This window comes from Calypte anna, chromosome 8 (genome assembly GCF_003957555.1).
Source record: "Calypte anna isolate BGI_N300 chromosome 8, bCalAnn1_v1.p, whole genome shotgun sequence".
NCBI classification, from domain to species: Eukaryota; Metazoa; Chordata; class Aves; order Apodiformes; family Trochilidae; genus Calypte; species Calypte anna.
In genome coordinates, this window is record NC_044254.1 from 22,606,275 (window position 1) to 22,633,245 (window position 26,971).

The following is a 26,971-nucleotide window of genomic DNA, read 5'->3' on the forward strand; positions in this document are numbered from 1 at the left end:
TCTGATATGAGAGCGCCTCGATAGTAACTTTTTTGGAAAAAAACTGGAATATTTTGAGATGCTAAACTGATTTAGGGTGGTTAATGACACTATGGTATGGCTTTATTTACTCCTTGGCCCGCTGTGCCCAGTGTTGGTTATCATGATGGGCATCCATGGCTCCCTGTGGGAAGGTCCAGTATTGGACCTGCAGAATTCCAGGCAGAAACCTGCCTGGAATAAAGCATTAATCCATCTTACAGGAAAGTAGCCCTTGGTCTTGGCTGTGTCTGCACTAACTTGGTATGAATGCTGCTTTTCATCCCTTTGTCCTTATCCACCGTGGAAATCTGCAACTACAGTGAGGTTACCCAGATGTCCTGCTGTGATATTCCCATGCACTGTTCCTGGCTGCAAAGATTGGGAACCATTCCTGGACCCCCAAGCTGTGTGTGACTCATGGCTGTCTGCTGAGGACATGAGTCTTTTGGGGCAGAAAGACAAGAAGACCAAAGAAAATGGATGTGGGAGACTGAGTAAAAGTTAAAGGCTAAAACCTTGACATAGCCACCTGGCTGTGAAGACGTGGGCACAGAGAGGAACTGGCAGCATCTCCAGGTGGTGCTCCCCTGTGCTGACCCAATGATGTTGCCCTCAGCATCTCCCACTGTCCTGCTTCCTCTGGGCTTACCCAGTAGGTCCTGGTGCCAGAACATCCCAGCTGCCACTCAAGTGGATGAGCGTCAGCCCGGGAGACCACACGTGAACTTCTTGTGAGGTACAGATGTTGCAGAGTCAAAGCCTGGCCACCCTTGGTCTAGAAGGGACTTGAGTTTCCAGTGCCCCAGAGAAGCAGGAAGTGCAGGAGACACGGATATCATGAGAAAAGAATCGATAGTCCCCCCTTGGCTTGACCAAATATTGATTTTGCCATTCGGTTCATATCATTTTTCACCGCCTCGCCGGCCCTCGGGGTGGAGGCTCCCTCTTGCAGCCCCACGAGGGGCCTTTTAGGGAGGGAGGGAGGCAGAGGGTCCAGACCTCTTGCCAGGCAGGGGCAGGGCAAGGATCAGTCACCTGCTGAACTGACCCTGGCTTGGAAGACAGTGGGGATGGGGAGGCTTTTTGCTACCCAGTCCTCCCCAAAGCCTCCAGATCCATCCCATTGAGAGAGCTTAAACTGGAATAGCTTTACTATAGTCCTGCATTCCCTGTCAGTGCCCCCCACTGTTCTACGACTTGAACTCTATGTTTAAGATCTGATATAAAATCCAAGGAATGCAAAGGATCCTCCTGGCTTCCCTGGGTTTTGGAGTACAGGCTTAATTTTCAATCCAATCATTAATAAACGCGGCGATCGGCAACCACAGCTCAGCCTTCCCCAGCCACCCCTGCCACCACATCTTTGCAGGAGCACTGCTATCTAAACACACACAAATTATGCTTTTTGACTCAAAATTGCATCTGCTACTGCTGGAGGTAAAGCTATTAATATATAAATAAAGGCTAATTCTGTCTGAGTTGTTTTTCTTCGTGAGGTCACTGGACCCTGAGGAATTATAAGCAAAACAGCAAAGTGCCTCACAAGAAATACAAAAAATCATCTCTCATAGCATGAAAAAGAAAGATGTTTGGAATGTTTTTAAAGGATGTTCTCTAGCTTTCTTTGGTTGTATTTTCTACCTCATATACCATATTTTTACTGGGACTGAAAACGATGGTGTTTTCTTCATGACACTGTTGCTAGAAGCTGACTTGCAGGGAATTATGTGACCAGTTATTTTTCTTCAACATGTAGCTGATTTATATATTGCTATAATGATGCAAAGCCACTTTGAATCCCCATAAAAAAAATAATTTTCAAGAACTCTGTGGTTTCAAGGCAGTATTGGCTTGCCATCTTCACAAATCTCTGCCTTAATTATAAGTTATGTTACCTGATGGGAAAATACTCTTTAAAGCAGGAAGAAATATGGATTTTTTTTCCAGGCCATTTTGGTCAGTGTTTCTCAGCCTGTGTAAACCAAAGGACTAACCAGCTATATATAAAAAAAACCCAATATGTATCAAGCAGCTGTGTGTGCAATTCTGTGATTTGAGCTCCTCTCTGTGATAAGCAGGCTGATTCTTCAAATGTTCATTTTTACTTTGATGTGTACCTTGCACATCTGGGTGTATAGCCCTGGTGTTATCAATCTTGCACGTTAAGCCAAGATGCTTCACTCAGGGTGATGCTGGAGCAGGGACCCAGGAATGTTGTAGGTTCACCTTCTCTGGAGGTTTTCAAGGCTCAGCTGCTGGATGAGCTGCTCCAGTGTTGGCAGTAACCCTGCTACAAGTTGGAAGCTGAGCTGGGCAGTCTCCAGTTGCCCTTTCCAGCCACCACATCCGTGCCTCTAAGGTACTTTTGCACCTTTGTAAGAGTTGTCATCTGCTGGGTTGTGGGCCACAAGCAGGGCAATGTTGACCTGAATAAGCTCTATACTGACATGTAACCTTGGGTGCAGTGGAGCTTCCCATGCAGGGTTGTGGATGTGTTATATCCAGAAGATTTGAAGTCATCAACTTGCAGGCAAAGTTGTTCTTGTGTTCACACCGTCACATGTACCTTGGTCTAAAATCTTGATTTGTCCTCATGCAGGCATTTTGCTGTGGCATCTTGATTGGAATAGCTTGAGATTTGCACCTAGAAAAACCCTCCAGAGGGCATTTCAGTCCTTCAAAATTAGCTTCACTTCAGAATGGGGAGCTTGGACACCACCTCTCTCTAGCCATAGTGTAGAAAGCATCTGGAGTGGTGTAGTGGTGGTTGTGTCTCATGAATCCACAGATTAAAACCATCAGAGGGTGAGTCCTGGCCCTGGTTTGATCTTGTCATGTGTAGACTGGCAGAGTAAGCAGTATCAAAGCCCTGGCCCACATGGTTCTTGGGTGGCATCATGTTCCTGACCAGGTATGGGGACAGCTGAACTGCTCCAGATCCTATAATATGCCTAATATGCCTTTATTTACCTGCCTGGGCTTTTAGTCCAGTGTAGGTAGAGCCCATATTTCAGGGTAATCATCAACATCATAAATTTACCTGCACAGATGGGACCCAAAGGGAATATTAGAACAATGAAGAAAAAGAAAAGAAAAAAACCAAACCAAAATACCAAGGAAAAATGCACCTATTAACCAATCTGAACCTTTGTGCAGCCTTCATTAGTACCAGTGGGGTTATAGTTACTTTTAGTCATTCAAATAACTCTACTAGAGAAAACTTTCAACTTTCAGCCATTTAAACTGGAAAGGCCTTAAAAATATTTATTATTACTGTAAATCACACCATATAAGGTCAAAGCAGAAGCATTTGTTGGATTCAAGCAAAATCCAAAGTTGTTTTCTTACCTGGAGGTTGAGTCCTGGTGGAAAGGTCTGTGTTTCTAATTTTACTTTGCTATTTTGTTCCTGCAAGATGATGGGAACACCATTATGCTCTGCTATTTTCTATTTTTTAATTGGTCACTTATACACAGGTCTGGTTGGAGCTGAAAATCTCAGGGAAAAAGCCATTAACACCTGCATGTTTGACCTGCAGCTTATAAATCAGAACATATGTTTTCATATTTCTAAGCCCCCAAACCCAGAAAAAGGTGATGGTGGATATTTGCAACAAACTCAGATGCACCTTGTCTGTCCAGTGTCAGACCAGAGTGTCAAAAGGCATAAATCATTGCAAGGATTTTGCCTGAGGCCAAGGACTGATTGATGTCTTTCCTAAAGTATTATTTGGGATGTGGAACATGCACACTTCTTAACCTGCTGTGTTAAGGTTGCAAAATTCTCCTCTTGCTCTCCATATATGTGTAGAGGGCACCTAAAAGTCTTGGTAGGTTTATCTATGTTATTTGTGTGATGAGTGGTATCTTAGATGGTTTATTTAGCTTGCTAGCATGAGAAAACACTGAAGCACATACTTGCATCCTGCTGAAATCAGCCAGGCTGACTTTTACACTTGCAGTTCATCCCATTTTAGCTGGGTAGGATCATAATCAAGGTCTGGGTGGAGTGGCTTACTCCCATGAACCAGTTCAAGTTAGGTGGGAGAAATGTTCTTCTCTTTCAGTCCCAGACCAGACCCATCTAAACATTGCTCTGAGCCACCTAACTCATCCTGTCTCCCAGCTTTTGGTGTTCACACCTTCAGCAAACGCATTGCCTGCACCACTTTTCTCTTGGCATTGCTCCTGCTGCTCACCTGGCAGAGCTGCTCAGACCCTGCTGGGTACCAGGCAAAGATGTGGTGTGGTAAGAAGTACAAACCTCTCTGCAGGTTTTTGGTCTTTTAAACATTTTTCTCTTGCTTTATGAGGTGGTACAAGGGAAATGTGCTTGGAGGGGTGGGTTAGCATGCCAGGGTAGCTACTGCTGGAACCTGGATCAAAGGTGGGGAAGTGGGGTGGCGTTTTGAAGGTGATGTCTTAAGAGCTCACTGACTTCTACAGAAGAAAAATTGGGGCTAATGACACCTCTGAGCTGCAAATTTCATCTGCAAGAAAATGCTGATTTGTGTTATATCCAGATTTGGTTTTGCATTTAGGCTGTACATTTAAAAAACCACAACAGATGGATCAGCAAATCATGATGGGAAAACCTGTATGTGAAAGGAATCAATGAATCTGGGAGTATTACACTTTTAGAAAGTGCCTGCCCCTGCTGCCCTGTCATTTTAGGTGGCAAAGATGTATCTCTTTTCTGTATGAGGACAAGAAATTTAGAAGAAGGGGAAAAAAAAGAAAGGAGGCACTTAAGGTTTTTCCTTTTTCTTTCCTGGAGTAACAGCACTTACTTGGAAATGGTTTTAATGGTTACCTTACCCTTTAAGACCAAAGTTCTAACTTGAGTCAATGTACTTAGCTAAAAATCCCTGTAGAGATTCGGGTTTCTTGCTGGAGCTGCCTGGAGTGGTGAGTTCAGGCCTTTGCAGTGATTGTCAGCTAGGAGAACATTAATGGAGTATTAGAAAAATGAAGTCTCCAACCCCTCCTCCCTTCTGGCTGGTTGTTTCTGCATGGTGGGAAGGAAAACATTTTCCCCGTCAGCCATTTACTGTGCAACAGGGGGAAACTGTCAGTTTGCTATGAGCAAACCCCTGCAAGATAAGTCAAAATGATTTAGCCTGTAAATAAAGTGGGCTGTTTTCTTTACTTGGAAGAATTGCCCATGTGGCGAGACTTCCTATGGGAGGGGATGTGGTTGGCCCTTCGCATTTATCCACTGTGTTTGTCTTTTTTGAAAAAGCAACATTGGAAAGATTAACAAGTCTGTCACTGAAGGAACTGATATATCAAAGCTGTGGAGACAAAGCAGACCATTCATTCCTTACGTTACTGAAATCTCACTTCCAGTGCAAACCAGGTCTTCCCATTCAGGTCCAGATGAAAGGAGGGATTTCCCTCTTACTCCTTCCCCCTAAAGGTTTTATGATTTTTATATATATGTACATACACATACATTAAAAAAAAAAGGGTTTTTTTATATGTATGTGTATATACAAGCTCTCACTCTGTATATTGTAGTTGGAGTCCTCCCAGGCTGGTGAGTAATTTTCCACCTGGGGAGAGCCCATGGGGGGTGCAAGGAGATGGGAGTGATCCTAGTGAGTGCTAAACACTGTTCCTGTGGACATCCCCAGAAATTTAGGATGAGTGAGTCTCTCAGTGTTTCTATTTCATCTCCTAATTTTAAAAGAAAGGAGTTTTGGTGTGTTGGGTTTTTCTGTTTCTAACCATGAGCAGGCTTAAGGAGGGGGAGAAGGAATGGGATGCCTGGAGATCCCATCCAGCTGTGTGGTTGTGACTCAGGGCTTACTAAGGTTTCCCCCCATGAAGAAAATCCTCTATGGAAATACCCATATGAATAGGGTGTCTGGCAGGTACTGGGAAGGCAGGATTTATGGTGCATAGAAGGTATGCACGTAGATCACACTGATTAGTGTGTGTGAGCTGGAGAGGAAATAAATTCACTTATCACCTCTAGCTGAGGGATGTTCTGAAATTTCTGGTGTTGTGACACCGGGTCCACATTACTGTTTCTGGGAGGAAAAAGTGTTTAAAGGACAGCCCAGAGATGCATCAGTCCCAACATACAGTCATTGGCAGATAGAAGTGCTTGGTAGTCAAGGGTTTCATTTTATTTAGGTCTTTTTATTTATATGCTTTATCTGGTCTCCTATATACACAAAGATATATATATATATATATATGTTCTTCCTTCAAAGATGAAGAAATGCATCCTGCATTGTTGCTCCCAGTGCCAGAAATGCTGTTTTAAATAGTCATGAGCATAACAGCTGGTTTCCAGATAAGGATCCCAGCACTTTAAAAACAACAAAACAAACAAAAAAATCCAACAAGCCAGTAAAACTGCCATTAGTGGATGTGCCATCTGCTTCTGAGTATATTTAGCAAAGGCAAGAAGATGCATTCAAGATGCTTTCCAAGGTGTCACTTCCTTAGCTTGCTGTCCTGGAGGAAAAACCCCTCTGCTGGGAGATGTTGCCTCCCCAGATGTGTTCAACTCCACCTGGAAAGCAAAACTCTGCTTTTGGGGGATCACTTTTCCCATTGGCACCCAGAACTTCAGCCACCTCCCCCTGCTCCCTTGTTTGTGCCTCAGGCAGAGCAATGCAGGTGTCTGTGGAGGTGTATTCCTGCTGGTGTGGGGCTTTGTTGGACCACACCAGGCACTGCCCATCCTCTTCCCAGTGGAGTGGAAATGCCCTCCCTGCTGCCAAAGCTGTGCCACGACGGATGTGGTGGCCAAGTTCCCATCTCCTCAGCTGGTGCTGTGGAGCTCTGGTCTCTGGTGAGCATCAGGCTGGTTGCAGTGATGAAAGATTCTGTCCTTGCCCATCGCTTGTGTGCTCAGTGCATGCTGGTTAGGGAGGATGGGGGCAGCAAACTCTGCCACATCCCTGAGTTCCCTTCCTATCCCAAATCATTTACCAGGTAGAGACAGCTCCTAGTGCTGGTATTTGAAGGGTTTTTAGAATTGTCTTTTGTCTTTCCCCTCCCCTGCATGTTTCCACCCAAAGGGCTCATGGGAAGAAGGAGGTGAAGACCAGAAATTCCCCCAGGTGGCAAGAAAGCTCTGTGCATGCGTGGGGGAGGCAGTGTGAGGAGCAGTGGGGTGGTTAGGATGGATCTTCTTCTTGGATGAAGAGACCTGAAAATTGAAACTTCTCTGGGCAAGGAGCAGATTCTGGGTTTCTTGCATCCCAAGGGATTTGTGGCCTCAGTGGTCTTATTTTTCTTATTTTTTTCCTTTTTACCTTTTCTTTTGTAAAGATTTTGGGTCGAGCCTGGTACAATGCACAAAAATAGAGTGCTGTGTCAAACCAAACCTTTATTTATCACAGCATATCAGTGCAAACTTCAGTGACAAGCTTTTAGATGACCTTGGGTTATATTCTTACCTGAATAAATGGAAAGTGTTTATCTTCTGAACATCTGGGTTGTGTTTTTGTATAAAATATGTACAATCTGGAGAAAACGGTACACATGGCCATGAACTCCTGAGCTTGAGTTTCTTCATCAAATATCCACCACTTTCCCAAGGTAAGAAAAAAATAACAAAAAAACCCAACCCACAACCAAAAGAAAAAAAAAAAAAGCCCAGAAAATGCTGAAGCTTTCCCATACAGCCAACAATAAAATAAAATTGCCAGGCACAATCAAGTTTTACAATAATTGCTTCTGAGCTGTTAAGCATCCTGTGCTTTAGTCAAGGATCTTGTGCTTTTGTACACAAGCCTCATGTTTGGTGACATTGAACCTTTGTATGCAGATACAGATTATTCAAAAAGGCAGAAGGGAAAGAAAACTCAGGGAAGCTATTTTACATCTGTGCTGTGGATTGTTCCCTTTAATCTGCAGTCAGAACAAAGCCTCACTCAGTTTTTATTACAGTCCTCTCTGAGGCTGTTGGCTACAGTGTGAACCCCTCCGGGGTTAAAGTGTAGAAAAATTGGGAGATGCTTGTGGTTTTGAAGGAGAAGTAGAAGATTCCAGTGAGAGAGAGGTTGGTGCCTTTGTTGGAGAGTAACAGGAGGCAGTGTTAAGTGAAAGATGTTAGCTCATTTACAATCACTTTCGTTCAATTTATTTGCTGAGGTCATGGTCCTGCAGAGTTCTGTTCAGGCTTTATGCTTTCCCACATGAATAGTTTCATTCAATCCCTTAGCTTAGTCAGGTTATTATCTATCAAGAAGGAGCCACAGGCAGGGTGATGGAGGTGGTGCTATTCTTATCCAGGTATAAATAATACATCTCCAGCCTGCATTGTCCAGAGCTATGGCTGAATCCTGTGCCTTTCACTTGGAACTGCTTCTGTTTTCCTTCTCAGCTTTTCCATTAGATCTCTTGTATTTCCTGCCAAATTCAGCATTTTGGCATCTGCCAGCAGGAGCAGGCTTCTGGGACAGGTGACACACTTAGTCAGGCAGCACAGCTGTGGTTTTATCCCAAACACCTGCTGATGAATCAGGAAAAAGGATGCTGAACTGACTTCTCATTGCTGGGTTTGCTTAACATTTTCTGGCTCCAAGTTGTTTTTTTTCTTTCTCAAGTAAGAAGAAAATGAGAAGTCATCACTGGATGCTGTCCCTGCCCAGAGAGGCAGCTGAGCTCTGGTGTTACTCAGCAGAATGAGTGAGCTCAGAGCATGGTTACACCCTCTCATGATGTCCAGTTTTGGGGTGGGCAGAGAGGACCAGTTGTCTTCCAGGTGGTGATGCTTTGGCTGGAATGGAGGAAGAGCATTGCTAATGCCTGCATCCTGCTTCCCAACAAGGCTTGTAAGGAGAAGAGAGTCGTGGAATAAATGTCATGGGAATTCAGGTGTCTGAGAGTCCAGAGAAAAGTTGTTGTCTTTTTCAGGAATAACTGAAGCTATAATGATCAGATGTAAATCCAAAATGAACACAGGTGTGTATCTGTCCAGATAAATGGGACCTTCCTTCCACACTGACAGCTGAGGAGGTAAGGATGAGGAAGGCAAGTTCTTCTGCAGACTTTGCATGGTCTACATAAGGGTTTCAGTGGCAGGGTTACTTTGAATGACAAGGCTGAGGCATCTCTTCCAGTTCCCTCTTCCTGTATTGCAACTCTGGTGGCTCCCCAGATATTAACAAAAGAGCCCCATTTGTCTTCCATCAGCCATTTTAGTGAGGATGACTAAATATAGCTGAATCAGGGTGCTTTGCTATGAAGTTGTAGGACTCATAATGAGAACATAATGAGGTCCTGGAACAGGTCCAAAGGAGGGCAACCAGGCTGGTGAAGGGACTTGAGCACAGGCCCTATGAGGAGAGGCTGAGAGAGCTGGGGCTGTTCAGCCTGAAGAAGAGGAGGTTCAGGGGAGACCTCATTGCTGTCTACAACTACCTGAAAGGAGGGTGTAGCGAGGTGGGAACTGGACTCTTTTCACAGATGACCTTCAACAAGACAAGAGGACACAGTCTTAAGTTGTGCCAGGGGAGGTTTAGGTTAGATATTAGAAAGAATTTCTTCACGGAGCGGGTGATCAGGCTATGGAATGGACTGCCCAGTGAGGTGGTAGATTCTCCGTCCCTGGAGACATTTAAAAAAAGACTGGATGTGGCACTCAGTGCCATGGTCTAGCAACTGCTCCGGTGGGTCAAGGGTTGGACTTGATGATCTCTGAGGTCCCTTCCAACCCGGCTAATTCTATGATTCTATGAACAGCTGTGAATCCCTGTTCTTAGCTTTGCCAGTTATGAGTGGGCAGTAGATAAATTATTTTTTCTTTCCATGCCTCAATTTCCCCGAAAAATATATGTAACATGCACACACTTTTCCCATCTGATGCTCAGGGCAGGGTAGTGTTAATTACTCCCACGTTTTATGGACCTGCTTCATGTACCATATTTCTGAGGAGAGTAGCTAACAACCAGTATTAGAGCTCTGTTAATGAGCTGTAGAAGGGTTGCAAGAAAGGGTTAAAATAATCCAGAAAAAAAAAAAAATCCCCTCCTATGTAACCTTTGTTTCAAAGTCTTGACAACCCAAGGATGTTTGCTTTTCTCCCTGAAGGTTAAGTTGTCCTAACAGGTGCTAATTTTGTGTTTTCTTATGGAGATCTGTCCATATTAGAAGCAACTTAGAGCAAACAAAAAAGCCAATTAGAGTGCAAGGGTATTCTTCCTCCTCAGTGTTTCCATGTGGTCCCTAGCTATCTCCATCAGTCACCTTAAGCCATAGAATTATCCCTTCAAACCTTCTTGAGAATCTGGAGGCTTGTGCCCTCTTTGGGGAAAAAACATCCTTTTAATGCCATGAGAAAAATACTGTCATGGGCACGCAGATGATCCATGCTAACTGGGGTTTGTCATCAGTTTGGCAATCTGTGTAGCAGGCTTTGAGATTAATGGAGCCAAAGACTTTAAGCAAATATTGTTGGCGTGTAGTTAAACTGTCAAGAGAGCAAGAAAAAGACTTGCTCTGCAGCCACTAAATAAAGATTTGTATTCACCAAACACAGTGAACCTTTTATTAGCAATTATTTGCAGCTCACTACCTTCCAAAAAGGAAACAACTTAGTGTAATGTATTGTCAAGAATTTATTTGCAGTTTGGGGTCCTTTTTTAAATTTTTTTTTTTAAATTTTATTTCTTCCTCTCTACTTTGAGGATTTAATTTGAGCAGGAATTAAGCTCTGCCATCTCCATTTCTTTCAGAACTCTATGGGCCAAATTTTTGTGTCATAAATAGCTTCACTTGCTTTCAGAAAGGTTTGAGTCTTTGGCCAAATTTGTGCAGGCTGTTAAAGTAATAAAATTCCCCCAAACAACAAAGAAAACCAACAAACAGAAACCCTCACTGAAATTCCCCAAATCCAAGCAATATCTATTAATTATTACAATATGTTAACACAAGGTCCAAAATGTTTTCTTTCGTGTAATCAACTATCTAGCTTGTGAGATGTAATAAACCAGAACAGCACATCAATTATAATATTTTATGATTATTTCATACTCTTGGCAAAATGCATGGGCTGTTATCTCAAACCTTATTAAAGCTTAGCTGATTAGAGGCTGAAGTTTTTACATAAGTTATTGATGTTGCTGCTTTTATTCAAAACATTTTCATAACAAACTAGCTAGGAAAATATTTTTCTTGGCCAGAGACCTAAGATGAGAGGCTTATATTGTAGGTAAGAGTATGCAACTGTTTGTTTGGATTAAGAACACTGAGAAAACAACTCTGCATCTATCCTTGTTCTGTAGCACAACACAGTCATGTTTTTCTAAAACGAAACCAACACCTTGAGTGCTGAAAACGGGTGATTTAAAAATTATCTGTATAGATAGTTGTATAGACTATCTGTATGGATCTGTATAGATGGTTTGGCTGCCCAGCCCTCTAGCTCCCCTTTCACAGAAGTTTCTGATGTATCTATTGCCTTAAAATCCAGTGATGCTGGTCTTCTCCTAAAGAATTAGATTATTTGCTAATATAAAGGGAAATGATTTCTTATCTTTTAGCACAGAAAAGGGGTTTATGTCTGCATATTTGTGCAGCAATGCATTTAAACCAATCAGAGTTCCAGAGTATTAGGGTGAAGCTTCAAGGGTGAGAAAGTCCCATAAAAATAAAGATTGCAACTTACTCCACTTTCAGACATCTTTTGTGTTCCTCTCCTCTGGCTCCCTCAGCAGCCTGGTGAGGCACCTGCACCTTCAGCAAAAGAGTGCTGTAGGTAGCTGAGATGACTCCTCCTGTGGTCTGGAAAACCAGAGCAGTCCAGATAAAACATTTCAGAGCTCTCAGGAGAGGAATCCCATCTGCAATTTTTCTTTTTGCTCTGCTGCAGGTTCTTCTGCACCTCTCTGCATCTTGTGCTGCTGCCTCCCTCTTCCCCTGGCACCTCCCTGGGGTATGAGTGCGCTTTATAGGTGATGGAGAAGTGGGTGCTTGGAGTTGTCCCACAGCTTTCTTAAAGCCTTATAAGCAGCTTATGACAAAAGGGAGCTGGGTCCAGGTCTCCTAAACTTCCAGATGTCAGGAGTGCTTGGGCTGTTGGTAAAAGTGCTGGAGAAATCGTGTGATTGCAGAGGTACAAGAGTTGGCATTGAGGCTGTGCAAGGAAAGTTGCCCTTCACATGTACAGAATTTAAACTAGGTGCCCAGAACTTGTTTTCTTTAGCTGATATAGAAAAAGATTATTGTCTTGAACCCTCATCCAGCTACATCTAGACTATCATAGCTACAACTCTACTTGCTGGGAGAAAGTACCCACTGGACACTTATTTTGGGGTCAATCTGTGCATTTCTGCTTCTACCTTTCAATATTTCTCCAGATTCTGCAAAGGAAGTCTAGAGGCAGTTTATTACAGAAATGCCACTTAATTTTCCTTTGCCCTTTTGACACAGAAAATGCACATCTGATGGAGGTTATTTGTTTTCACTTGCCATGTGCTAAGAAAGTTTATACGTTGCAAGTATTACCAACCTAAACAACACAGGCTAATTGGTGTCCTTGTAAAAATAAAACAACATAGTTGTTTGAAGGATTGTCATGTGTTCTGGAGTAGAAATGTTTAAATGTCAAAAAGATTGTGTCTGTGATTGAACTTTCATCTGTCTTCTGAGTTTATAGCTATGGGAGACCCTTCATCTCTTTGAATGTGACTTAATGCAAAGAGTTGGATTCTGCATCTTTAAAGGATTATTTTTTAAGCAGACAAAAGGTCTTTGTAGAGGGGCATTAATGAACCTGTTCTCACATGTAGTGAGCTGTACTTGACAAAGTGATGGAGGATATCTGAAAAGTGTTTCTTAACACTTCAAAGGGAAGTCACAACAGCAGAAGTGAAGAAAGATGAATGGCTGCTGGGAACAGCCTCTTGCTGCATGTGATGTGCTGTGTGTAAAACGTGTCCTTGGAAGGAGTTTAGCACTGTGGAAGTTACCAGCTGTCAGCTTCTCCCCAGCAGCATGCTTAGCAGCTAAGAGTTCTGCTGTTGCTACCTTGATGATGCCCAGTTTAACTTTGTTGGAGCCTGAGAGCTTGATAGTGCTGATGCTTTAGCTCTGGAGCCCTAACTTTAAGGATCTTTAAGGTGGTGTAACACCCTGCCTACAGCTGTACTAATGCCAGGGTAAGAGCATTCCTGGTGACAGTCAGAAGCAGCAGTAGCTGCCCTGCAGGAAGGAATCACTAAGACAAGCAAAGACTCAGACACACTTCTGTTTGAGCCGTGCCCTAGACTTGTGTTAGAAGCTGATGGGCATGAAAAAGGCATCTGAGCAGAAATACCAGGTCACATCACTCCCTTTGGTGCTGCTGGTTACAGAAACCAGTGTACAAAAATCCCATTTGCCAAAAAAGCTCAATCCTTAACAAAAAAAAAAACAAACCAAAAAAACCCAAAACAAACCAAAAAAGTTTCTTTGCCCACGATGCTTCTCTTGGCATATATTGACCCTCTTGGAAGACTGGGCAGTTAAGATTGAATGCCAGGAGGACACAAAGCCCTGTTGTGCATGCACAGTGTGTCTGGGGATTTTGGTTTCATTGGCACTTGTGGAGTAAGCCTTCCTGAATGTATGGCATCCCAACTAGAGAGGTCCACAAAGGGCAGAAACTCCCAAGAAACCATACAAAAGCTTGGCAGCACTGATGGGAGTCTCTTCAGGTAGCTTTCTGCTGGATACTTTTGCTTTATCATGGGATTTTCCCTCTTGTTTATGGAGAATCATGGTCCTTCTTGTTGTCTTGCTGCCATCTTCTCTAAGCTCTCTGCTAGAGAAGAAAAGGACCAAAAGCACCAGCAATGTTCAGCCAAATGTCTGAAGATGCAACTGGATGGTTGGATCATGTGAAAGGCTGACTGGAATTGGAAAAAATATTTCTGGGAGTTTAGCTTCCATGAAAAGATGATTCTGAGGGACTTGGCTTCTGACCAATGCAATTCAGGCAGTGAAGTGAAGGATGTGGGTCTTAAGCATTGACCAGGGTTGCTGGATGTCTCAAGCTCAGCTGCTAGACTCAACTTTAAGAGCTCTAGATGACTGTGTGTGCTTATCAACCATTTCTGAAGCTTTTTTTTCGAGTTCAAGAGTGTGTGAAGCTACCTGTGGATGTCACGTGTATTTATATCTTGAGGAGCTGTGATTCAGCTTTCTTTGACCTGGGTGAAACTCTGTAAAAGCTGTGAATAGCCATGAGCTTATCCCCCAGCAGTGGTGCTGGGAGGCAGTAGAACCCATGGCTGTGTCCAGGGAACCCCTTTGACAATGTCTTGGTGTTTGTGGGGGCATCAGTACCTACAGATAGGGGTGCCTCAGGGGGTGGGGGCTGGGAGGAGAAAGCTGTGGTGGTTCTCAGCAGAAGCTCACATCACGTAAGCTATTTCCTCTCCAGCCCATCTCAGGACTCTCCTTGTTGACATACGTGTTTCCATTTACACTGCACTATGTTTGCCAGAGGGCGATTGCTCCTTTAACCCCAGCCCTTCTCTTTATGTCTTCTCTGTTTGCTCATTTTAACCCCGTTCTCTTTATCACTGCCCATCCCTCCGTCCCTTCCCTTCTTTCTTCTCCACCTCTGATTCCTATTTCTTAATCTTTTTTTTTTTTTTTTAACATCCCCTTTTTTTTTTTCCCCACCTTCTTCCTCCCTCTGAATTTGCCCACCACGTATCCTCTCTTTCTTGACATTCTTCCATCTTTCCCCCCTCATCCTTTCTCTTTTTCATTTTTCCTTCACTCACACTGAGAAGAGGTCATCCTCACATGGAAGGAGATGGCCTCTTTGGGGTCACATCTCTGTCCCAGGAACTTTGATTTTTTTTTTTTTTTTTGGTAGCCTCCACCCAAAATTCCCCAACAAGCCCCTAGAATAGGAAATTTTCAGGACTGTCTCCTCACCAATATACCATGGCTGAATTTGGTGGAGCTACACCAGTCACACTGGCTGAGGGCCCAGTTCAGGACTGAGTTACTTCCATTAATTCAAAGAAATGGATTGTAACATTTGCAACATTTTCCTGGATTGTGTATATGCGTTGAGTTTGATTTCCAGCATTTCCTATTTTCAATTACTTCTACAGAACTTGGAGCCAGTCTCCTATAATCCTGCCTTTTGTATTCCACTCCTTGCTCCAAGCCAAATCTGTGCAAAGGGTCCTTGTTAGTGGAAGAGCATTGCAGAGAGGCATCGCTTTTCTGAAGAGTTTGAAATATATATATATGTTGGCAAATGTTGCATAAATGTTATAGCTTATCCTGGCAAAACAGCCCTTTTGCTGTTACAGTGGATTTCCTTAGGGAAACTGGTATAAATTATCCCTGCGGAAGCATCCTTTTTGCCAGTGCTGAGGAAGGTGGGCTGGAGAGTGGTGCCAGTAAGATTTTACTAGCACAGCTTCAGCCTTGGAACCCAATAGGCATTGTTCAAGCTTGTGCTGAGGAGTTTAACATGTTTCACATTGGAGCTGGAGCATCTGTATAGCTTTATAGATGTTGATTTTTTTATAATGGCAATATATATATATATATTAATTTTTTAATTTTTTACTAGTTTGTTTTCCAGGAGGGAAAAAAAATAGCCTCTGTGAGGAAATCTACATTAAAATTAAAAGAGACAAGATTTGGGTGTAACAGAGCCCTAGGCTCTTTTTCAGTCTTTCCAGGTGACTGGGAATTTGGGGATCAGTGTCACCCCCTTGTCCCAAAAAACACTGGGGCATCAGCTGCCTTTTTGCCTCTAGACTTACTGTATTTCAAAGCCTTCATTGCACCCAGGAGTTCTAGAAAACTGTGTTTTAAAAGAGGTGAAAGGGAGGTGTTCCTGTGACTCTGGGATTTGAGGAGGGGTGGAAAAGTCCCACATGTCCCAGTGCTGCTCGTTCTGCTGCCTGGAGAAGTCACAGGAGAGTAAGATCTGCTCCCCGTGGGTTATAGCTGCAGAGGTCAAAGTCATCATCCATTTTGGAAGGTGGGGTTTTAGATTGTGTGTGCCCTGGGTTTGCACTTTGGACCCAAATCTGCTTGTTGTTGTACGAGGGTTATGTAAACCCCAAGCAAAAAATAACTTGAGTCCCAAAGAAGAACAAGGAGAACAACACCACATTCACTCATCACACTTTGAAATTAAAGTTGTAATGTCATAAACGGGAATTTTTATTGTTTTCAGAGAACATAAAAGCCCTTGGAGCAAAGTCAGATGGGTATTTTTGATGAATAAGGTCAAAGTCTGGTGTACATAAAGCAAGCATTGTACATCCTTATAGGTTGCACGGGGTTTCAGCAAGTTACTAGAAGCCCTGATCCTGTCCACATGGGCATCAGTTCACCCCTGTAACTACCCTCATCCAAATGCAACTGTACTAAAGTTATGCTTGAACTTCAGTGTTGGAGGAATCCACATTTTTTTTAAAAATAAAGCAGTTAGGATTCAGCTTATTGAAATTGCAAATTGGTTCTGAAGAGCTAAAATGTGGGTTTTCCAATTAAACTAAATTTTCAAAACTGTGAAAGCTTTTGTTCAGGCAATTCGAGGCATTTTATCTTGATATTCATGTGTGGGTTTCATTGTAACATCCAATATTAATTTGAAATCACAAGCATTTTAACTGTAAAACCAAAAAATGTAAGTTTGTTGCAGAAATGCTTTCTTTGGGTTGTTTTTTTTTTCCAGTTTGGTAAAGTTTTATGTAAATCACCAAGTTAGCAGAGAAAAAAATTAACTTTGATACAAATGTCCCTTTTCAATATTTTTATGATGTGGCCTAATGCTCAAGTAAGACATTTTTTTTTCCTGACAAAAAATTTAAATGGTAAAATTGTTTTCAAACATGTTCTAGAGGAGCTAAAATTATTTTCTTTAAAGAGTTTTAAAACTGCTTTCTCTCTTTTGTTAAAAGCTTTACAAAAGGAAAGCACCCACCCGTTTCTCTTAAAACCTGGAGATCTGGAGTGTACAAAATCTTTTTGTAGTTTTGGTATTTTCTATAAGGAATTTGAAATAATAATAAAAAAAAAAGGTAAAATAACACTTTGGTGGGAGAAGAGGCAATTCAGTGTTTAGAAAATATTGTCTGTTGATGGAAGGACACAAAATACATTTAATGGCCCAAATTTTGGCAAGGACCAATATTCAGACCTTGGAAATGTGTAAGTCTCTGTCAATGCTTTCTGTCCTTTAAATATTCAACAGTATTTAACTGACAGTATCCCACCATGGCCTGGTTTTCCAGGCAAAAGAGAATGGCTTTGGGTGGAGATCTCCTTTGTCCACAGGACCTGAGAGGAGGAGGAGGAGAAAAGGGGAAAGGGGGAAGATGTTGGCCTTCCTGCTCCATCTCAGCTCATTTAAAGCTTTAAGAAATTTGAATAATGGCTCTGAAGAGAGGAGTAAAAGGTGGCAAAGAAAAACTACTTGAAATAAATAAGATTTTTCATCGTTTTGGTTTTCCTCCACATAAGAAAAGGCAGACTGGGACTTAGGATGGGTGGTGTGACTCACTGGAACAGAAAAAAACCTCCCCAAGCCGCAGAGTGTTTGCTCATGCAATGGCTGCATCGCTGCCCTCCTCCATCTCTTCCCTGTTTTTCCTTCCAAGCCCACGTGGCAGAAATTGTGCCAATCTATTCTTAAACTGTTCCTGGTTTCTTTTTGGTACCAGCTGCCAGGGCGGCAGCGTCACAGGAGCAAAAGCTCCTTTAGGAGCTGTGCCAGCCATGTCCAGCCAGGTCACCCCAAAGTCTGACCAAACCCAGGACCCATCACATGCAAAATGTGGGACCAGCCTCATCCCTGAGCTCTCTCTGCTCTTCCCAGAGTGGGTGACTGCATTTGTCCCTGGGTGGAAAAGGGGGTGGGGGGGAGGGAAAAAGGAAGAAGAAGGATCAAAGTGTTAATTGTAAAGCATCTTGAGGTGCCAGGTGGAAATGAAAGCAGAGTGATCAGTGAAATAACTGATGGGGATGTAAGTGAAGTGCATTTTCCAGCAGCTCATTAGAATAATGAGGAACCCACAAAGGACATGGGAGAAGCAAACAAGCTTTGTTGCTTTGTCATTATTTTTAGGAGCAATGTCATACCACTGAGGACTGGGTTATTAAGAGATAATTACCTGGCTTTACTCTTGCCTTTCTCTCTCTCTCTTTTCTTTTTTCTTTTTTTTTTTTTTTTTTTTTTTTTTTTTTTTTTTTTTTTACCCCGGAATGGTTTTATGGGATGTGGACTTAGTAATGTTGTGGCAAAGTGTCATTTCCCCTTTTATTGGAATGACTCAGGTCTGTGCCTTGTGGTGGAGGTCAGGAGCACGTTTATGAAGTTTGCACTGTGGTTAATCAGTAGGAGCATGCAAGTTCCCTTCTCTCTTGGTGTCTTCACTTTTTCGGGGGGATAGAACAAACTGCCCATAAATTTACCTGGACTAAGTTGTTCTGATATGATCTTGATCCTGAAATGTTCAGTGCATCATCCTGTGTATCCTCTCAGACTCCGTAACCCTGTGTACTGCTCTGCTCAGTCTCTGCAGAGGCTGCACATGTCCTTGCATAAAGCTTATTGATGCCCTGAGATTTTGGGCTACAGTGGGGTCTGGGCTACCAATTGCTTTTCTTTCTTTGCTCAGGTGTATTGGGTGCCATTTAGTAAATGCTTTTCTGTAATGAAGGCTCTTGGTCCCAGGTCCCTGGACAGCCACAGGTGTAAGGATCTTCCTGCTGCTTGTTGCATCCTGGCTGTTCAGGTCCAGTGCAGAGTCAGCAGTTGGTCAAATGCAGATCCAGGATAGGGCAAGTGGAAAGGAGAAATACTCTTATGACTGATGATAATGCAATAAAACCAATAAAGTTGCTTTTTCTGACTAATTTAGGTCACTGTTTCAATAAAACATCCATATTTTTACATTAGTAGATATATATATATTTTTTATTTATTTTTTATTCTCTTAAAGCCAGCTTTTGACTTGATTTTGTGGCCTTGATTTTGCTCAAGAGTTTGCACTTGCTGATCTTGCAAGTCTCAGGGACTGTATGTGCAAGGAACTAGAGTCATGACCAGGTGGCCAGCTCAACCCCAAGCCTATCAGACCCTTTCTGAGCTTTCTGAGCAGTGGTGAGGGATTCCATGAGAACAGATAAAGCCATGCGTGGCTGTGCTGATCTGCTAAAAGACTCAGAAAGGAAAGAATTCAGAAGCACAGTCAATTGGAGTGTGAAGCTGCTTGGAAAAGAACTAAAAATGCTTCAAGTTTGTGGAGATGAACAGGAGAAAATATCTGCAGAATGATCACAGAGAAACAAGGTTTTCCACAAAATAAGACTCACTAGATTAGAAAGATTTTCATTTTTGGCTTGATGATTTCCAGGAGACTTCTGTGCAAGAAAGCTGAAGCAGGGGAGTTTTATGCTCCTTTTAAATGCTCTGACTTGGCCTGGACCCATCTAATTTAAAGCTGAAAATGAAAAATGAATTTTTGTTATATTTTAGTGCCCTGCCTCTTTAAAAAAAAAGAAATCATCAGAGTAAAGATAAACAAAAAGCCTCTGGAAATAAAATTGTTCAAAGTTGATTAGGGTTATGCTGGTGATACAGTCATAAGTTGTGTTAATGGCCATCAAAAGCATATCAGTAAAGAGGTTTGCTCTTTCTAATAAAATATATAAAATAGACAATTTTACAGTGAAAAGGAAGTATGCACCTAGTTTAACTTGATAGCTACTTTTCTGTGTGGTAAAGAATTTATATCCACAAAATGGCATAGCAAGTTATGTAACTTAAGGCCAGGAGTTAATCCTTATTTTCAGACTGCTACATAGTCTGATGGAGTTGGAAAAAAAGGCTGCAAGATGCTGTCCATCCAGGACACATGGTTGGAGATGTTGACACTGCAGGTTTCAAAGGGTGGTTGTGGTTGGATATCCAGCCTCATGGTAGCTTGGCTGTGTTGAGATAAACTTTGAGATAAACTGCTGGTGGAGCAGAGACAGTGTTTGCCTGCTGCAAGCCTACAGTTTTCCTCATCCTTTTATGCCATATTTGATTTATAGAGGCACTTAGTGGCCAGATGTGAGGGTATAAGAGGCAGGCAGGGGGATGTTCGTGTAGTTTCTTCTTGATCTGTTTCTAATGAACGCTCAACAATTTAGTCCCTCTTTATTAGAGGTATATAGTGAATGTGGGTTAAATAAATCAGTAAATGGTCAGCAGAGATGTTCTGAGGAAGCCTAAGAAACAAAAAAGCAACCCATGTTCAAGTCATGTTAATGTGGGATGAAACCATCAAAAGGAAGGAAATTAAAATTGAAAGCAATCTTAACTCGGGCAATTAAAGAGAGGGGGGACCTGGAAACACAATATGTCTGACAGTGACCTTAAAGGTGATAGGAAACAGCAGATGAAATCCAAGTTCTTAACACAGTGCCAAAAGCAAGGAACAAAATAGCCATTTGAAGACCTCCCATCACTGAGCTTACAGTGGCAGCCTCCGTACATACAACCACAACAAGCACTGATGTCTTGGTGTTGCAAAAAGATACCAACAAGTCAAGTTTTAGAGAAATGCAGATCATGCCTTAAAAGCTCAAAGGACAGAGGTGTGGGGAAAGCTGAGAGGCAGGACTTATGGAGAGTATTAGTGTCTGAGAGTATTAGTGTCCCCAGAACAATCACTGCTATTGAAAACCACTGGATGACTTACCAAGAAAGGAAGAAAAAGCATCATTAAAGATGATTTTAGTGCAGTTTTAAGGGATGAAGCTCCTATGGATGGGGTGGTATAAAAGGATAAAGAGAAATCCTTGGGAGCAGGGATAAGCAGCAGCTGAATTTGCACAGGGAAAGAGTGCCAAAAGCTCTGGCAGCACTCTGTGAGGCTCAAGCTTGCATCAAGGGTCCAATTTGGGCACTGCTTCTTTGGTCGTTCTGTGCAATGGACCTGAAATGAGATGCCAGTCTTTGGGGGAAATCCAGATCATTTCCATATTCGGGTGTGACAACTCTAGGATTGTCTCTGTTTTTGAAAACAAGGATTTTTTTCACAAAATGACTATGGGGATGCTGTGTTGGCAGATGGGCACCAGAGTAGGAACACCCGCATGGGAAGAAAACCCAACGTATGGATTATGTGCAATATTCTGTCTGCTAAGTTTATGGTAGGTGGTCCAGGTTTCTTCATTCCCCTGGGCATAGTCAAGTCTCCCAGAAAAAATAAAAATTGTTTGAGCCTTTAATAACTGAGCCACCCTTGGTGGTACATGAGGGAGAACATGCATTTTAAATTACTGGGGAAAAGGGGGGGGGGGGGGGAAGTGGTACACAATCTTACCCCAGTTTGCAAACCCACCAAAGAATCTGAGAGCCTTGAAAAGCCTCCAGCACCACGAGGTTTCCCTGTCCCAACTTTGTCTCATTATTTTCCTTTCCCTGCACCTCTGTGTGTCTGGAGCCCAGCTGAGAATGGAATGAGCAGTGCTGAAGGACTGTGAGAAAGACGATTTGTGTGGTAAACCCAGCACAGCCAGAAGCAGGAAGTACCAGATTTATCATGGGAAATCCTCTTGTTGTTAGCTTAAGCCTGGAGAAGTAGGCTGGAAGCATCTATCTTGATACTGTTTGTAGGCCCTGGTTTGAAAGGGATGCTCAGTGTTTGCCTGGCTTGAGATGTGTGAAGTTAATTAGCAGCCTGTTAAATCAGGGCTCTGTCACTGTGTCAGGCAATCCCCATTGACTGAGAGCTGCTTCAGAATTTACTGTGTCTCCTGGGACAGTGTAATAAGGCTACAGAGGGAGTTTAATTTGCCAGGGTGGGGTCAGACTCCCCATGTTCTCCTTTGGAAATGCCTATTCTGGTCCTATGTCATGGGTGTGGCTTTGGTGCTGCAGGCCACTTCTTGAGGAGCAGATCCTCTGCCTGCCATCACTGTGACACCTCTGCAGTTGGCTGCATCTTCCCTGAGGCTGGTCCTTGCTTTTTCCATCACATCCAGACTTAAGAGCCAGTTTTCTTGCTGCTCATGTGCAGATGAATAGTCCAGCATCAGTGGTGCCTTCAGGCACAGAACCAGGCTATGGGTGATACCTGTGTGTATCCATTTTCTCTGCTGCTGTAAAAACAGAGAAGCCCAGGATTCCATATCCATCTTCTGCTCTGGTTGCCCTTGGCCCTAAGGATGAAGTTGAAGCCCTTAGAAACTTTCTGTACGTGCAGCCCCTGCCAACAGGCAGGCACACAGCTTCACTACACACTGTGGAGACTGCCCATTGTCTGTTTTCCCTTTATTCTGCTGGCTCCCTTTGATGGTTATTAATTAGGGAGAGATGGTTCGAGGTGCTTTCTCTATGCTACTTAGGGTTTATGCACCTCTCATACCTCTGCAGCATCTCTCCCATCTGCCTTTGTACTTCAGGCTACTTGCCTTTCTCTAGAGGAGCCCCCATCACTGCTGCACTGGTCTGAGTTGTATGCAAATCAGCACTAATCAGGAGGAATAAGCCAACCAACAGCTAGAACATAGCAGGGCATCATGAATGATTTATAATTATTTTCTCCTGCAACCACTTGACATTTGCCATTACTTGAGGTCTGTTTGCTGTGCTTGAATCAGGCAGAAACATATCTCCCGTTGAACATAATGAGGGTCATTCCAGCAAGCAAAACTGTATGTCCTGTTGATGGCTACAGTATAATTTTATTGATTTAAAGTGCTTTAAGTAAAGGCATGATTTCAAGCCTGGAGATAAAGGTGGCTCGTTTGTGTAATTGCACAGTAATCTTGTTCAGTGCCCCAAATAACACTGATGTCTCCTAATTTATGGACAGTGTGTACATCAAGTGATTAGGGGTCAGGGATGATGAGGCTGCAGTATGGAGGGCATGAATGAGTGGGAGGAGATGCCAGAGTCCCAGTCAGAGGCACTTCATGGGGGCAGCCAGCTCTGCTTTGCACTCAGCTGATGTTCTGCTTGTGTCCCCTGCTCATCACAGGGGAGCAGAGGTCAAAAGCAAGGGCTATAAGGTAGGCAGCTTGGATGTGTGTCTCTAGGGGGGCTTAATAGCAATTTTGGGAGCATCTAGGACTTGAGTTTTTGAGTCGGACTTCTCTCCAGGCTCTTCTGTTTATAAAATAACCTGTTTTCATTGTGAATGGTGAGCATCATCTTTGTTGGAGCTGCCCTTCATGCCAAAATAAAACCAAAGGTGGTTGCAAACATTAAGCTCATGCTGAAGTTTCTTAACCTTTGATGATCATCTGTTCAATTGAAAAACTTCTGCAGCAATGCTTCTCAAAGCATTCACCTGTCTGAAGCCTCAGGGCAAGGACGTATTCTATGTTTTGGGAGCCAGGAAACTCATTGCACTGACTGTAGGACTCTCTTGAGCAGGAGATCCGAGCTCCAGGAGAACACAACAGGGCAAAAATACTGAATTTTTGTTAGGCCAAGAAGTTTTCAACCACATGAGCTGAGCATAAGGGAAACCAGTACAGCAGGCTGAGGACCTGGAGCAGGAGCAAGCTTGCTGGTGACTTGGAGTTTCCATCGTGTCAACATTTTGCTTTGATACTATAGTGACTATTAAAAAAAAAAAAAAGTGAGAAGTGATAGATTACAGCAGAATGCTTGCAAATCTTCCAACTTATTTTAGCAAGCTAATATGTGCCTAGTGCATCCCAGTGGGATTCCAGTGGCTTCCATGGAATTTTACTGGAAATGAACTAGGTACATCTGGTCAGAGGGAAGCCTCAGGCTGCTGGCAAACTTTTGCTCCCTCTCTGATTATTTTATTTAGATACATGAATGTATGTATGTATATATACAGTAATTAAAGGCTAAGACTTTTGTATTGACTTTCATTTTCAAAAGGCTTTGGATGAAAACAGAAGCTTTGTTGCCTTGCAACTGAGCTTGGGAAGCCTAAGATCAATCTTCTCTAATGTGATTGTGAAGCTGGTTTGAGATAATACTCAGGGACAGATTAGGGTAATTTCACAGTCAAACTTCCATGCTACACATTGGAGGATCTTGAGGGTTCTATCCTGGACTCATTGCTGTACAATTTTCTTTTCTTACCACCTGCAATGATGGAAAGAGAACATTTCTATTAATTTTGGAGGTGTCCCTGATGAGCCTCAAGTTTAAGACATAAGTGAGCTTGGCATAGCATGATCAGATGAGGAGGCATTTTGATTAAGACAAGGTCAAGGGTTGCTAGGAGTAATCAACCACCTGTATGTAAGAGACCCTAGACAGTAGTTCTGCAGAAAAAAACTTCTGGAGTTCAGAATCATGCACAAACTTAAGTGCAAGTCAGCTAGAGGTGTGCTGATGCAAAAGAAAAAGTAAAATGTTAACAGTCTGGTGGGATATGTGTTACATGAGGCACATGAAGAGATCCTTCAGTTGGCTCATGTGCAGTCAAGGCCTTTAAAGAGGGCCCAGAATAACATCACTGGTAGGAGGATGAGACCAAAGGACTTTTGTAGAAGGGTTGAAGGAAATGTGTTATTCAGTATATAGGGAGAGACAGATTAAAAAAAAAAAAAAAGAAAAAAAAAATGTGAGGCATGATACAAGCAACCTCAACATTTATATGTTAAGGCTGCTGTAGTGGTATGAAAATCTGTTGCCTACATCCATACATCCATTAAGGTTCAAACAGAGGGTCACTGAGATACCACTGGGGAAGCTGGTTGAGCTTGTTTTGATTGTTCATGTTACCTGTTCAGAAGGCAGCCTCTGGGCTTCAAGGGTAAGAGGCTTTAAGATATCTGTTTCTGAAGGTCTCCTTGCTACCTGCCATGCCATGGGTAAGAAAGCAAGGATCCTCTCTCTGTTAGAGGACTCTTTGAATCCTCAGTTTTCAGTCTTGAAGAGTAGGTATAACAGGACTGCTGCACTCTTGATGTGTACTCATTTACTTGGTGATTTTCTAGACACGTCAGAGTTTGTTGAATGGTGAAGTCTTGTGCACTACTGCTGACTCAGCACCACATTGCAGAACATCTGCTTGGCACCAAGCATGGGCAGAACATGTTTCCATTTGCCTGGAAATGACTGCAAAGACAAACATTTGAGAAGGCAGTCGTTTGCATGCACTACTCATGTGAAAGAAGGATTACACACTTCAATGGGATTTGCCCTGCCATGGGATCACAGCCCAAGTTTGCTGGCTGGTCCAGGCCACAGGGCCATAATCCTCTCCTGATGATAACATCCTTGCTGTGAATGCCTAGAACCATTGTGGACTTCTCCCTCTCATTTTCTGTGACACAGTAATGAGGCAGTAAGAGCAGTCCTCTTTTAGGAATTTGATTTTATGAAGTTTTGGGTTTGGAAGATTTTTGGGTTCTGACTAGTCAGAAATAGAAAGAGAAGACTTTAGAGTGGCATGCAGGGCATGTGAAAAGATCCACCAATTCCTCTCCACTTGGATGTGTGCCTCAAGGGCAAGGATGGCTGTGGTGAAAACACAATCGAATACGAGGGCTTAATTGCTTCTGAAATGACCATGATCTTTTTATTACCGTGGCAGAACGTGCTTTGGACTCCACCATGGTGAGTGTTTAGATTGAGGCAGACCACAGGAGGAAGAGAGCATGACCCTGCTACTTAGTTCCCCACGCTCCTGTCTAAAAACAGATAGCCAAAAAAAGAAAAGAAATTTTCCATGTATTCCAGTCCTCAGAGCTGTGTGAGCTGCATCCAGCTGTAGGCTGCGGGGTTTGGGGTCTTGTGCTGTTAATTTTGTGAAGCAGGGGATTTGCATTTCAAACCCAGTCATCCGTGCAGCCTGGAGGCTTTGTGCTGGTCAGTCTCTGTCCTCAGACAATTTTCATTGCCATGCTTTCAAGAAGAGGGAGCTCTTCAGTCCGTTTCAGGCAGAAGAGAAGTCTTCACAAGAATAACTGCAGTTGGGGGTTTGTCCCTCTGGAGTTCATCCAGTCCAGCTCCCTGCTCAGAGCAGCTTCTTTAGGACATTGGGTGTTGAGTATCTCAGGGATGTAGTCCTTCTCTGTAGCCTCCCTGGTCAACCTGTTTCAGAGCTTGAACACCCGTAACATAAAAAAGGTTCTCATTTCTCTTTGCATTTAATTGAAGAGGGTGAAATTTGGACTCTGTTTTAGGCTTGTGTGTCTCTATGCATTGTACAGAATCCATCCCTCAGTCTCTTTCTGTCGAGGACAAATTAAAAGTGACAGTGTCAGACTTCCACGGCTGATATTAATTCCTGAAATCTGACTCCCTGGGTTTTGACTTATCCCTTGTATTTCACACAGTTTGCCTTCCTTATTCTCCAACTGCTTCTTGCCTCAATTGGGCAAGTTTCACAGCCAGCTCCTCTACAGCAGAGAATTGTTTCCATTTCACCCCACCTGAAGAGTGTGCCAGTTGTCTTGTGAGATTTGAACAAACCTGTATGTGGTAGAGAGTGTTTGCAGGCCCTGCCCAAGCCTTTTGTATTGCCTAGGAAGAGTTTTCTCATTCACTCCCTCCCTTTTTCACTGTCACACTCTATGGAATTTAGTGAAACTTGTGGAAAGGGAATGGTGAGCTGGCTACAGAGGGTTGCACTTGTGAAGTATCTCCATTTCCATCCTCATGTTTGTTCCAGCTAGACTATTTTCACAGCTGCTTGAGGGGAGGAGGGAAAAGGGACACTAACAAATCTTGTGAGAGACCTCTCCAGTGCTTCAGTTTCTCATTTCCAAACATCCTTGAAAAAGAAATCACATCCACTTACTTACACAAATGCCCCAAATAGATTTTTCTGTAAACTGAGGGAGAAAAAAAATATTCAATCTCTAGCTGGAATTTAATTCAACAAAGGGCTGAGTCCTCCCAGCACTGGAGCTGTTCCACATTTGCATCCGTTGAGGATGTGACCCCCAGCCCTCAGCCCTAACTGAACTTTCTCAGTAGTTTTATACAGCAATAGGACACACATACTCAAAAATAAATATAGATTTCA